Genomic DNA, 13,577 nt, shown 5'->3' with positions numbered 1-13,577 from the left:
AAACTGATTATCTTTTATTTAAATGGTGAACATTGGAGCTTGTTTGCCTGTTGAAGAAATCTTCAGAAATGTAATGTAATGTGACCAAATCATATCTTTTCATTGTGGACTCCAGTGTGCATGCCACCGGGTCGCTTGCATGTACTTGTATCATTCAGTCTTGGGATCTGCGGTGTGGGAATTTGGGGATGTTGGGCTTGTTTCCCCCCCTCCTCCTGTTGAGCTGGGTTTTGTCCGTGTCCGGCTGGGGAGGACACTCGGCCAGGTATTGCGGCCACTCCGGCTCGCTCTCCGGCCCGCCTTTGCTGTTCCCCATGGAATTATCTGCGCATTTTTTTATAGCGGGTGACAGTTGTGGGGCATCATTGTCCCTTGACTGTCTCGCCCCACGCCCACCAGTCTCCCCAATTTGCACTGCGTATGATCATGGTACAGGGATACGTAATGGTTGCCAACCTGGAAGTTGGTAACCATCGGGCTAGTTGGTTCAGTGGAGGGTGTTCACAATTGTCTTCGGTTGACCCCCCCATAATTACAATCAACCTTCTAATATATACTTTTAAGTTATAAAAGTACAAAAATAAACAGAATTGTACAAATGACACTACAGTATCTGCATTATGTATAAATCAAATCTCTCTCTCTCTCTCTCTCCTCTTTATACACGTATCCATTTTTTGCAACTTTTTTCATCCAATTTGTTTGCAAGTACAAAAAAAATGGCAGACTGCGTTGTATTTATTTTTGAAATATAAAATGTCAGGGAGGGCGGCACCGTGGAGCAGCTGGTAAAGCGGTGGCCTCACAGTTCTGAGGACCCGAGTTCGATCCCGGACCCGCCTTTGTGGCGTTTGCATGTTCTCCCTGTGCCTGCGTGGGTTTTCTCCGCGTACTCCGGTTTCCTCCTAGATCCCCAAAACATAATTAATTCATATTAAATATTACCTATGCACTATAGATTGCCCCTAGATGTGATTGTGAGTGCAGCTGTTTGTCTTCATGTGTCCTGCGGTTGGCTGGCAACCAGTACAGGGTGTACCCCGCCTCCTGCCCGTTGACAGCTGGGATAGTCTCCATCACTCCCCGTGACCCATGTGAGGATAAGCGGCTAAGAAAATGGATGGATGGAGGGAGGGAGGGATGAAAATGTCAGGGACACCCCCTAAAACTGCCATTTGTACAACTGTAGCTGTAACAACCTCGTGCTCATGTCTGCGCTTTGTTAACAACGCAGCTCACCGACGGACAAAATCGGAGGTGACCGGCCGCAGACGCAACAGGTGTATCTTTTCCGCTGGGGAGGACGGTGTAATCGGTTACCATGGTGACGGCGAAGCAGGATGAGAGATGAGGGCAGGCGGGGAAGGGGTGGGGGGGGCGGGTGTCACTTACCAGCTTTGCTGCCTGTAGAGCTGAAGACTCAGCGTAGAGGATCGCACACTTTCTGCACTGCAACCAAAAGACATCCATCTTAAGGTGCACGTCCTAATTTGCTTGCTGTCCTCACTAGTAGCACAGTGCAGCGCCAAAGTATAACCAGAGCACATGAGTTGAATGCTTGTCTCACAGTAAAAAAAAAAAAAAACAGTGCTACTAGTGAGGACAAATGTAGTAGTGCATGGACCTTAAGATGGATATCAAATCAATGATGCATTTATTCCACACTACTTATCCAGATTAAGTTCAATACTAGTATCATTTTTGTCCTCACTAGCAAGACATTGGCATTCTCATAGGACTACTCCAGTCCATTTGAGTATTTATTCAATATTTAGCATTAGGTCATTGTACACATATGTTAGTGCACCCTTTGTCTTTACTTTTCACAATACAGTGGACTAGTAGAAAGACTGGGGCAAACTACAATGACTTTCTGACTATCCATCTATTTTCTTTGCCACTTATCCTCACGAGGGTCGCAGGGAATGCTGGAGCCTATCCCAGCTGTCAAGGGGCAGGAGGCGGGGTACACCCTGAACTGGTTGCCAGCCAAACGCAGGGCACACGGAGACAATCATCCCCACTCACAATCACACCTAGGGGCAATTTAGAGTGTCCAATTAATGTTGCATGGTTTTGGGCTGTGGGAGGAAACCGGAGTGGCCGGAAGAAAAGGCAGGTCCGGGATTGAACCCGGGACCTCAGAACTGTGAGGTCAATGCTTAGCCACCTGTTCTGACTAGTAATGTTTTTTTTTTCCCACTACTGTGAAACAATTTTTTTCATACTAGTAGGCAACTCTGTTACTATTGTGACTAATGACTTGTAGCATTTCACTAGGAGTTCTTGTAATGGGTCTCTTAATAAATACTGAACCGGTTTTTCCCTGGTAACCACTTACAGATGCCTACTAACATCAGAGAGTGTGTGTGTGTGTGTGTGTGTGTGTTTGGGTGTGTGTGTAATTTTGGGTGTGTGATAGAGAGATGAAATCTGCCGAGGGCAGCGGTCTGGAATCTTAACTAACAGAATCGGCTGCGGCGTGCTGAGAAGTGTTGAAAGCGCACGTCAGAGCTTTAAAGCTAATTAGGAATGAGGCTGCGTGCACGTACGTGTGTGCGCGTGTGACAAGTGTGTATTTGGATATGAAAAGCACTTAGTAAAAAAAACTTAAAATGAAGGTGGGGGTATGTTGTCGTATTTTTAACTTTAAAGTAACCGCTTGAAAAACGGCTGCTTGTAACATGTCGGTAGCATGTGTTGTTGCTATGGTAACCACAGATAACCGACTGTTTTCAGTGAACCGGCCAGGTCCGGACGTTTAAGTACTGTACAGTGGTGTTTACATTGTCAGATTATCGGATGTTAACATGTTTTTTTTTCAAAATTATATATATATAATAAGCACATTTGAAATTTAAGATACAATGAAAATTGTCCTCTGCAGAGGATAAAGTATATATGCTTGTGTGTTTATTAGTATGATATTGTTGCTTAAAGGTCCACTGTCATGAAATGCAGGATTTTTTTAGTATGTTATTAATGAAAAAAACGGTAGCCGACATGGACCCATGCGTTTTTTTCCACCACAAAACATGATTTTGAGGTATACGGCTTTTTGTCACTCCCGCCATGAAAGTCCTCTCGAGGGATTTTTTTTCGAGAAGAAGCAGGAAGTGACGTACATGGCAGGACCGCCCTCAAGCGGACTCATTTGTTTCTATTAGTTTTACCTGCGGGAAGGTAGCTCGTAGGTCCTCCGTGTTAGCCAAAATGTCGGCTTGTTGTATTGCTGGATATTGCTCTAACACTCGAGAGGACTGATTCGCTCTTCATACTTTTCCAAAAGACCCGGTTCGTCATGAAAAATGGATTGCACGGGTGCAAAGTATGAGAGCTTCATGGGTTGCAAATGACAGGTAGGCGTGTATACAGCTACTAAAAAAAAATAAAATAAAAAATAGTTTGGGGGGGACACGTAATCCGTCTCTCATAACGTAACAAAAGATCCACATACGTATGACGGGTGCCAAATGTGTCGATGTGATGTTTCATCGGAGGTGGATCGCGCCAGGAGGTTGTTTAGCCATGATCCGCATATCATCTAAATATGGCTGGAAACGATAGGGTATTATTGCCCCGGTCATTTCACTTGGTTGTGAGATGTTCTCTTCTTCAAAAACAGCTTCCGTGTCAGAAGGGGCGTGTTCGTCTCCCACAGCGTGTTGTCAATGGCGAATGTCCAGGGTGATGTCACAGACAGTAGATGCAGCCAATATGGCGACCACTTGGATGTGGAATGACACTTCCGCAACTTTGCGCACGGATGACGCGCTCTCCGCTCATATTTATTTTTTTCGTATAGACATTGAAGTGAATAATGTTATATGGATTTTTCATGACAATATCTGTTTTAGAATGTTTATAGGGATGACACTTGGGCTTTAAGCACTTAACTATTGATGCCCTCCGTTCGATAACGTTTTGCAGCGTGTTAGCATTAAGCTAGCAAAACACAAAGTTGTGTAAATGAAAATCTATCTTGAATTTTTTGCACGCAATTCGAAGCAAAAAGCATCAGCCAGATGATAATAGCTCATATCACCAAAATTTTCACACCTCCTGTGCTTGTGACATGGGCAGTAGTGTTAACACCGAGAGTGGGCTGTTGCCATGGTAGCCAATTATCACCTGCCCCAGAAGTTTGGGCGCACTGGCGGACTAGCCAGGACAGCTCCCGAACTTGCAATAATGTGAAACGTGGTCAGGTAGTATTTAGGTTGTTGCCATGGTAATGATTACATCGTTTTGACCCGATGTTTAGTACTGTACCGTCATCAGTGGACCAGCCAGAACACGTCCCGTACTTGTGATTCTAACGTGGTGTCGAACAGCGACTGCTGCGCATTCGAAACGCCGTCTTCCCGCAGTCATCAATCAATTACCGCGGCGAGAGTCGGAGCGCCCGATTGGTGGAATCCCCCACGGCGGGTTCCTGGGGGAGTCTGCGCCAATCAAGGCCTGTTAATCACAAATCAAAGTGAAAGTGGCCCACAAAAAAAAAAAAAAAAAAAAAAAAAAAACATTGAGTGGTGCGGTTGACGTAATAAGGTGCTGATTATGTTTGAAAGCTAATTAGATCAAGCAGATTAATGCGGCACTCCGGCGACTAATTACGCTGATGTGCTCGGTGCACTCTCGTTGATTTGCCCTGATTGGACAGAACACACTTGTTGTTGGTTTTTGTTGTCGAGGGTTTTCCTGCCCACTAATGAGAGCGGCAACCGGTCGCTGAAGTTGCGCGTCGGCCCGAGTGGCCGTGGCCGCCATGACGAAAAAAATGCTCTCCTTATAGTTTAGCGTCCTGGTTGCCATGGTCATCAAACAATGAAAATATATTTTTATTATATTTATTAGCGACTTTTTTTCACACACTTTCAACCCTGCGGTTTATGTGGTGATACGGCAAATTTGCACATTCTTTCTAACGGCCGCAAGGGGGTACTCGAGCAGAAAAGGTAAGAAGAGTGAGACCGGTGGGATATAAGTGTCGAGGAAGTGACTTTTGCCAGTATGTTGTTTTAACCGGCCCTGTTAGCGCGGTGCTAGCGGTTAGCACGGCGCTATCGGTTAGCGCTGCATCTCAGTGACATAGGTATGTTTTTGTTTTATTTAACCAGCCCTGTTAGCGCTGTGCTACTCTGTTGCTACAGTGTAGCTGCCGCGGCTGTGTTTTTTTTTTTTTTTTTTTTAAACTGGTATGGGTTTTTTTTGTGGGGAGGGGGTGGGTTTTACCAGCCCTGTTCATGCTACCGTGTTGTTGCTATGTTAAAATAAGCTAAGGTATTAAAACTTTTGAAAACGATTTCTGTTTACGTACTGTGCTAGCGTGTTGCTACTGTGTTACTCCCGCGTCTGAGTTTTATTTACCGGTAAGTTTTATTTTAACCGGCCCTGTTAGCCCTAGCGTTAGCACCGTGCTAGCGTGGCGCTAGCTTTAAACTCTTTCTGTCTTCTGTCTTTGTAAATATCTCGTGTTTCAATGTGGGTTTCATTGTGGGCACTTCAGGCTTTTACACAGCTGCGGCTTATATATGTACCAAATATGATTTCTTTTACAAATGTACTGAGTGAGGATTATAATCAGGTGCGCTCCGTAGGCCGGATATTACGGTATCCCTCCAGTTGCACTCTGCAAACTTGCAAGTAGAAGAAGAAGTTGGTTTGTTGATGGCTTTATGGATTGATTTAGTCCCAGTTGGTTGGTTGTTTAGAGTCATTAGTTATGCATCGAATGGACCGATCAATCGGTTCGTCTGTTGTTTGATTGACTGCGGGGTTGAGCGATCGGTCCAAGTTGGTTGGTTGTCGGATTGATCGGTAATTTGATGGATCTGCCAGTCCCGTTTGGGTGGTCGTATGACCGAATGATTAATGGACTCATTTGGGTGGTTGGTTGGTTGCTTGACCAATTAGTCCCGTTTGATTGATCGAGTGACAGACAAGATTAATTGATTGGCTGGTTTATTTATGGCTTGAGTGGTTGCTCAGTTGGTTGGTGATTGCATTGACCGATTGGTATTATGATTTGAATTTTTTTTTGATTTTTTTTTTTGTTTTTTTTGTTTGGTTTTTTTGACAACACTGATTTGTTACTTTGGAGTGTTTGGTTGGTTGACAGATTGGTTTCTTGATTACTCTGCAAACTCCAATTGCTTGGTTTGTTCAATTGTTGATTGGTCGGTCGGTCATTTTTACAGGAATTGAACCCCCAACGTCAACATGTGAGTCCTTCAATTTTAAAATTTCTCGTTCTCCAGGCAGTAGTTTCTTGCATTATATATTCCACTTACCATCAAGGACGTTGAAGGAGTGGAGCGCTGCAAACAGCCGACAACAGTCAACACGGGGGTGGGGGGAGCTTATCTTTGATTAATACACGGCCCTGAAATTAATTCAGCGTATTGCAGTTATTCCATCTGTTGTGTTTCAAGAGGGACATGATTAGAGTTCAGAGTGGAGGCGTGACCAGCGCACAAATCACAAAATTTCTCCGTCGCTGCCGTGCTGGGCCGCTCGGGCGTCGAGCGCGGCGGCGGCTATTTGTCTGCCTCGTCGACGGCGCGGAAAATAATAACGACGCTATTTGCCGAGTTTCATGTCTTCTGGTCCTCCGTTCGCCGCCGCCGTCGCGCAAATCCCCAGCGTAGGTCTTTGCTGTCATTTTTTTACTTAAAAAGACCGTAAGAATTCAAACCGAGGTGCCATTTTAAGACGGTTGCGTTTTTTGATTTTTGTTCTTGATCGTGTTCACTGTCAGCGCCACTTAATTAGCTAGGCAAGCGCTGAGGGCTAAATTCAACTCGATGACGCGATGTGTAGTGTCTGATTGTGCTATTGATCACGCCGAAGGGTGAAGCTTATTGGAACCTGACATCTAATACTCAGAACCTAATTGATGACTAATTTGGCATTCCATCCATCCATTTTCAACCTCGGGACTGCCGCGGTCCACATCCCAGCTGGCTTTGCTGTTGAGCCTGGTACACCCCGGACTGCCAGTCATATGTAGACAAACAGCCACTCGCATTCACTTGAATTAACCCAACATGCATGTTTTTGCACCGTGGGAATTCCACTCAAAAGCAAAAGAAAAAAAAAAAAATAACAATTGGACATGTGCTTTTTTTATCCAGTTGCAAAAATTCGCTGTCACTTCACACGTAGTTGTTACATTTCCGTTGTAATGGTTGAACTCATTCACTGTCATCCATTTTCAAAGCAGCCTTTCCCATATTGGCAGCCATTTTAGTGCATATTTCAAGCAAGACCCAGAAAATACAGTATTTTGTTCTGTGGAAATATTGGCGCCAAATCTAACCCCCGAAATTCTTAAATAATCAACAATAGAACATGTTTTTTCCCCCCAGAAACTTTTTTTTTTTTTTTTTTTACAAAAAGGAAGAAAATTAGGTTTTTGTGAAAACCCTAGCGGAACCGTGACTTTGATACCGATTCGCTTTTGTGACACCTCAAACTATAAAACAGCAAAAACAAGACCGAGAAAAGGATTTAAATGGTGAAATAATTTATTTATGCAACTAAGAATCATCCCGTTCCTCCTTCACTTCAGGATGTGCGTCGCTTTTTTTTTCCTCACAATTGCAACACACTTTCTACTACCTACTGCGACACGTAGTGTTTATACCAGTGGTCACCAACCTGGTGCCCGCGGGCGAATGGTAGCCCTCGAGGACCATATAAGGCGCCCGCGAGGTTATTTTCTAAAAATACCACAGGCCACAAATTGTTACTATTATTTGTGCTTTAAATCATGAATCTGACTTGCTTACTCTGTCATTTACTACAATAGATTAAAATGAAAATTTTATGTACGTGTAATGAACTGAGTCTGTAATTTGCCGCAAACAGGTCACGTAGCCCTTCATACGATCGGTGCTCACGAAGTACCCCTCAGCCTCAAAAAGGTTGCCGAGCCCTGGTTTATACCATTCACATACACACTCTTGAGTGTCAGGTGCCTAATCTTGTCCGACTTCCCTCGTAATTGACAGGACGAACCGAGATTTGTCGACTAATCGTGCTCCACAAAAGCTGTGCTGATCTCAAATCCAAAGCCATGCAATAGCGCCATCCACAGGGATCGGTCAGTCACTCCGGTCTTTTACAAAACTGAATTTCAGATACAAGCTGGGTGAGTAACCGTTCCGCAACTTCCTGTTGTAACATGTACTTTGATAAATATACTTGGAAGTGATAATTAATTGGAAAAAACATTGCAGGGGTGGGGGGGGGGGTGGGTATAGTCTGGCTGCTGCTTGACCCATTCTTAATGAAATCAGACAAATGTACTCGTCATGCCCCGTCCTCTCTGGCGCGGCACGCCACAGGAACGCCCGGGAAGGGAAAGATGCTACGTTGCTAAGGTTACCAGTATTCCTATAATTCCAGAGCATCTCACGAAAATATTCCAAGGGGCCAATTTGAGACTGGAATTGGAAGAATCCGTCACATTCACACGCTTGGTAAACTTAGCGGTATGCCAACAGCATAGTCAGATTGTTAGAAGTAGTGTTGCCTTGACTACAAGTCGAATTCATTCATCAACGCTCGTATCTCAAAACATATCTGAAATGCTCTTTCCATCCATCCATTTTTTTTAATTCGCTTATCCTCACAAGGATGCAAGGAGTGCTGGAGCCTATCCCAGCTGTCAAAGGACAGGAGGCGGTGTACACCTTGAACTGTTTGCCAGCCAATCTCTTAACCCTAACCTAAATCAAGGGAAAGGTTTTTCCAACTTTTGTTGTTTTGCAACGTAAAAATGCTTGCAATATCGCAATATTATCATTCAGGATATGACAATGTGAAATTTTGGTGCAGATTTTAGCAAAAATCGTGGAAGTTGTTGCACATGATTTGCCTCCGCGGGCCACATAAAATCACGTGGCGGGCCGGATCTGGCCCCCGGGCCTTGAGTTTGGCACCTGTGATTTTGAGTGTCCAATTAATGTTGGGAGGAAACCGGAGTGCCCGGAGAAAACCCACGCAGGCACAGGGACAACATGCAAACTCAACACAGGCGGGTCCGGGATTGAACCTGACACCACAACATGTTGAAGCCACCATGCCGCTAATCCCCCCCCACCCCCCCCATTTGAAATTAAAGCAAATGTCAACGTGTTTAAGCACGACAAAAAACAAGATGAAATGATGTAAAATCTGTTTTGACAAAAAAAAAAAACACTCTGCAGTGTTATAGTTTTAAAATAAAAACAAAAATAAAACTTTGTGCATCGTTACTTCGAGTTTCATGGACCCTCCTTGTGGTGTCTGGACCTTGACCAGGCCAACAGGTGGCGCTATCATTTCACAACCAATGTCATATCATATATCACTTTCCCAACCAAGTGACTCAATTAGCTGCAGTAATATTAGTCGTCACTGAGGACAAAGAATCATATGCCTGAGTATGTTTACATTGTTTATTTACGTGTGTTGCTGTTCATTTGTGTTCCGATATCCGCTGCTTCACACGTTATAACACCTTCATATAGATTTTACCCGTTAGCCCATCTCTGATATTTCCAATTACTGTATGTGCTACCATTAAGCCAGCAGACTTAAAAGCAGCAGTTATTATTTTTAAGAGTTTCATTTGTAGTCTTACGTGCAACATCGAAGGCCGCCTACTTCCAGAGCTTTCTGCTCCTTTCCGTAGCAACAACGTTCAAGTGGGCTCGGCAGTTAACTCCAAAGTTCCGTTTGTGTGAGACGACAGACAATTCAGACGATTACAACCTGTTGTCGGGAGGCGTTTATTGTCTCCGTCCGGTGACGCATCAGATGACTGGTTCAGACCCGGCACAAGGCATCGTTCCTCTCGAGAATCCTGCTTGATGTTTTGCGACTTTCTCCCCCCGAAACCGAACGGAATCATTAAAGCTGAGACGGGCGGTACGAGAGCAAGCGGCCGCTAAACGCTTATTTTATCGTGTGTGTGTGTGTGTGTGTGTGTGTGTGTGTGTGACCTGGCAAACTGTCAACTCCCACAACCCGTCCATCCTCCTCCACCTTTGCTTCCGTCGGTGCAAAGTACACACTGACAAACACGATGATGGGTAATTCCTTGGAGGCGGGTGTTTAGAGTGCGGAAAACTGTCGGCTGCGACACTGAGGGGACTTCGACGGATGAAGGCAAGGAAACGTCTCCGAAAAATAATGAGCTTTGTTGTACTGTACAATCAAGGACCATTTACTGGATTGTGATGGATACGTCCGCCACCTGCAGTTGGTAGAAATCCTCAATATACAGTGAAGAAAACAAGTATTTGAACACCCTGCTATATTGCAAGTTCTCCCACTTTGAAATCATGAAGGGGTCTGAAATTTTCATCACAGGTGCAGGTCCACTGTGAGAGAGATAATCGAAAAAGAAAAATCCAGAAATCATTTGTGTGATACAGCTGCAAATAAGTATTTGAACACCTGAGAAAACCATTGTTAATATTTGGTACAGTAGCCTTTGTTTGCAATTACAGAGGTCAAACATTTCCTGTAGTTGTTCACCAGGTTTGCGCACACCGCAGGAGGGATTTTGCCCCACTCCTCCACACAGATCTTCTCTAGATCAGACAGGTTTCTGGGCTGTCGCTGAGAAACACGGAGTTTCAGCTCCCTCCAAAGATTTTCTATTGGGTTTAGGTCTGGAGACTGGCTAGGCCACACCAGAACCTTGATATCCTTCTTGCGAAGCCACTCCTTGGTTTTCCTGGATGTGTGCTTCGGGTCATTGTCATGTTGAAAGACCCAACCACGACCCATCTTAAATGTTCTGACTGAGGGAAAAAGGTTGTTCCTCAAAATCTCACAATACATGGCCGTGGTCATCCTCTCCTTAATACAGTGCAGTCGTCCACTCCCATGCGCAGGAAACACCCCCAAAGCATGATGCAACACCCCCATGCTTCACAGTAGGGATGGTGTTCTTGGGATGGAACTCATCATTCGTCCTCCTCCAAACACGGTTAGTGGAATTATGACCAAAAAGTCATTGGCAAACTTAAGACCGGCCTTGCCGTGTGCTGGTTTAAGCAGGGGAACCTTCCGTGCTTATTACTATACTTGGAAAACTTATTTGCAGCTGTATCACACACATAAATTGTTAAAAAACAAAAAATCTCATATTGTAATTTCTGGATTTTTCTTTTTAGATGATCTCTCTCACAGTGGACATGCACCCACGAACGTTTCAGAACCCTCCATGATTTCTCAGTGGGAGAACTTGCAATATAGCCGGGTGTTCAAATACTTATTTTTTTCACTATCCCTGAAGCCTGAATTTGAACGTGAGGTAGCATCACTACAAGTAACATACAGTGCAGTTGTCCTGTCGCATGTGCAGAAAAACACCCCCAAAGCAGATGCTACTAAAAGTCTAAAGAAGAATCTGGACCGAGTAGTGAACCTAGTGGAACACCACTTTTCTTCTGAAGTGGAACGTCATTATGACTGTTTTTTGGATGTTACTGTAAAAATAGTTTTGTGAAGGACAAGTAAAGTCAAAAGCAACATTGAAAAGTCAGTGGTGAAAAGTTGGTTCATTCAACTACTTTTAAGCTTTTTTTTTTTTTTTTCAGCTTGAAATATTTACCGCAACTCGTGTGTGTGTGTGCACATTAAATCTCGCTCTCCATTAAGTCTCATATCCTGCACACACACGCACACGGGAGGGTGGGAGGGGGGGGGGGGTATTGAGGGCGCTGCCACGAGACCTCGGTTAATCATCCTCGCTGGCCAAAAGTCACAGAAGCCACAAATCAATGTTTAAATGTGTGTCTGCTGTATTAAGCAGCCGATCGATTGGCTGCGCCAGCCCATCGGCCGACTAAAAGGCCTTGCTGGCGGGCCCGGTAGGTGGTGTGGTGGGGGTTGGGTGCGGGTTTGGTGCACTCGCATGCGCATGTAAAATCCACATTCGACTCCACCTGATCCATTTAGTCAACAATGAACACGTTGTGACCTTCTGCGCTCTTTTATATCCACTCCAGCTTCCCTTCATATGGGCAAATATATTCAAACGTGGCTGTTTGGCCTGCAGCGGGCGTGGCCAACGGTCTTGCCACAGCTACCTTTTGAAAAAAGCCAAATTTTAAAAGTAACTGCGTGACTTTAATGACTATTTCTCTCAAAACGCCATCTCAAATCATCTTTTCCCACTGAAATGAATGAAAATGCCATTTATCTGTTACAGCCTTCCCCCAAAAGATGTTGGAATGTGTGTTTTATGGAATATTGGCACCCCATAATCATGTACTTTATAAAAACATACAGTAAGGACATGAAAACAGACAACCATTGCGGTGCTTTTTCAGCTGTGCCTGACTTGACCACCTGGGGGCAGTATAGTACATTGGGGAGTCTCCGTTCCTCAACAAAATGCGACTAGTGTTAGTCATTTTACGCAGAGGATAAAGAATATGACCATTATATTCTCTGTCTGCAAGTGTTATTGGACTGTTTCGTGTAAACGGTTCAAGCACTGAAACAGATATTACAATTAAGATAGTGGACTTAAAGACTAAGCTATCTAGTTGTTTTAACAGCACCATGTCTGATTCTGTATGTTTTATGTTAAGTTTGACAGTAAACTTAAATTCTAAACAGTTTGAAGCCCATTTTATGAAGAATTGGTCACTTGGCCAAGCCACTGCTGATTATGAGTTGAGTTCATTGACAGTTTCATTAAAAAGCAGTAAAGTGATGATGCTTTGGTTCTCGACCACAATCCGTTCCAGAAAATGGTTCCAAAAGTGATTTGTTCAAAAACCGAATTGTTTCCCAATACAATAAATGGATAATGAAATAATGCATTCCAAGCCTTAAAAAAGGCTTTTTAAAGCATTTTAAAAGTTTTTCCTGATGATAAACTGCACAGTAGAAATACATTTATAGTTTAAATACTTTATATAATAAAATAATTTAAGAAATATATTTATTTTTTGCTTAAAATGTATGCTTTAATAGTACGTTAGGCTGGGAGTGGATTGCCGTATCTGTAGGGACTCGGCCCCCAGCCTTGTAATTTTTTTTTTTTTTTTTTAAATTAACAAAAGTGCAGAATAACTTTAAACAAACAATAATGAGGGGGACAAAAACATTTCTTTGGAGCCATGAATGGGGGTTAATACGAGATGAGAAGAAAAACAACAGTCACTACCGGGACACGTCTGTGTACAGAGGCTGCGTTATGCGGAATAACTAATAATAAACGGAACTAAGAAAATAACTATAAATAATTACAAATCTCAGTGGACTGCGGAGCTGTTTGATGAAATTATGGCTTAGATGGTTCAGGTAGTCAAAGGCATACTTAAAAAAATTGTTCTTTCATTTCAAAGTTTTGAAGGCAACCTCGGCTCTCTTTTTCCTACACGTTGGCTTGTAAAAATCCAAAGTAATATTTGAGAAGTTAGGAGGACAAACCCGCACACACTCACAGCGTCCGGGATCCTGATGGGAAATGTCAAGCGGCTTTTAAGGCACACAAAGAGAAGCCATTAAAAGGGTTGGCGTGACACGGCGCGCTCGTACTCTTCCCCCGGCCGCGCACGCTC

This window comes from Syngnathoides biaculeatus, chromosome 23, assembly GCF_019802595.1.
Source record: "Syngnathoides biaculeatus isolate LvHL_M chromosome 23, ASM1980259v1, whole genome shotgun sequence".
Classification (NCBI taxonomy): domain Eukaryota; kingdom Metazoa; phylum Chordata; class Actinopteri; order Syngnathiformes; family Syngnathidae; genus Syngnathoides; species Syngnathoides biaculeatus.
This window is presented reverse-complemented; position numbering follows the sequence as displayed.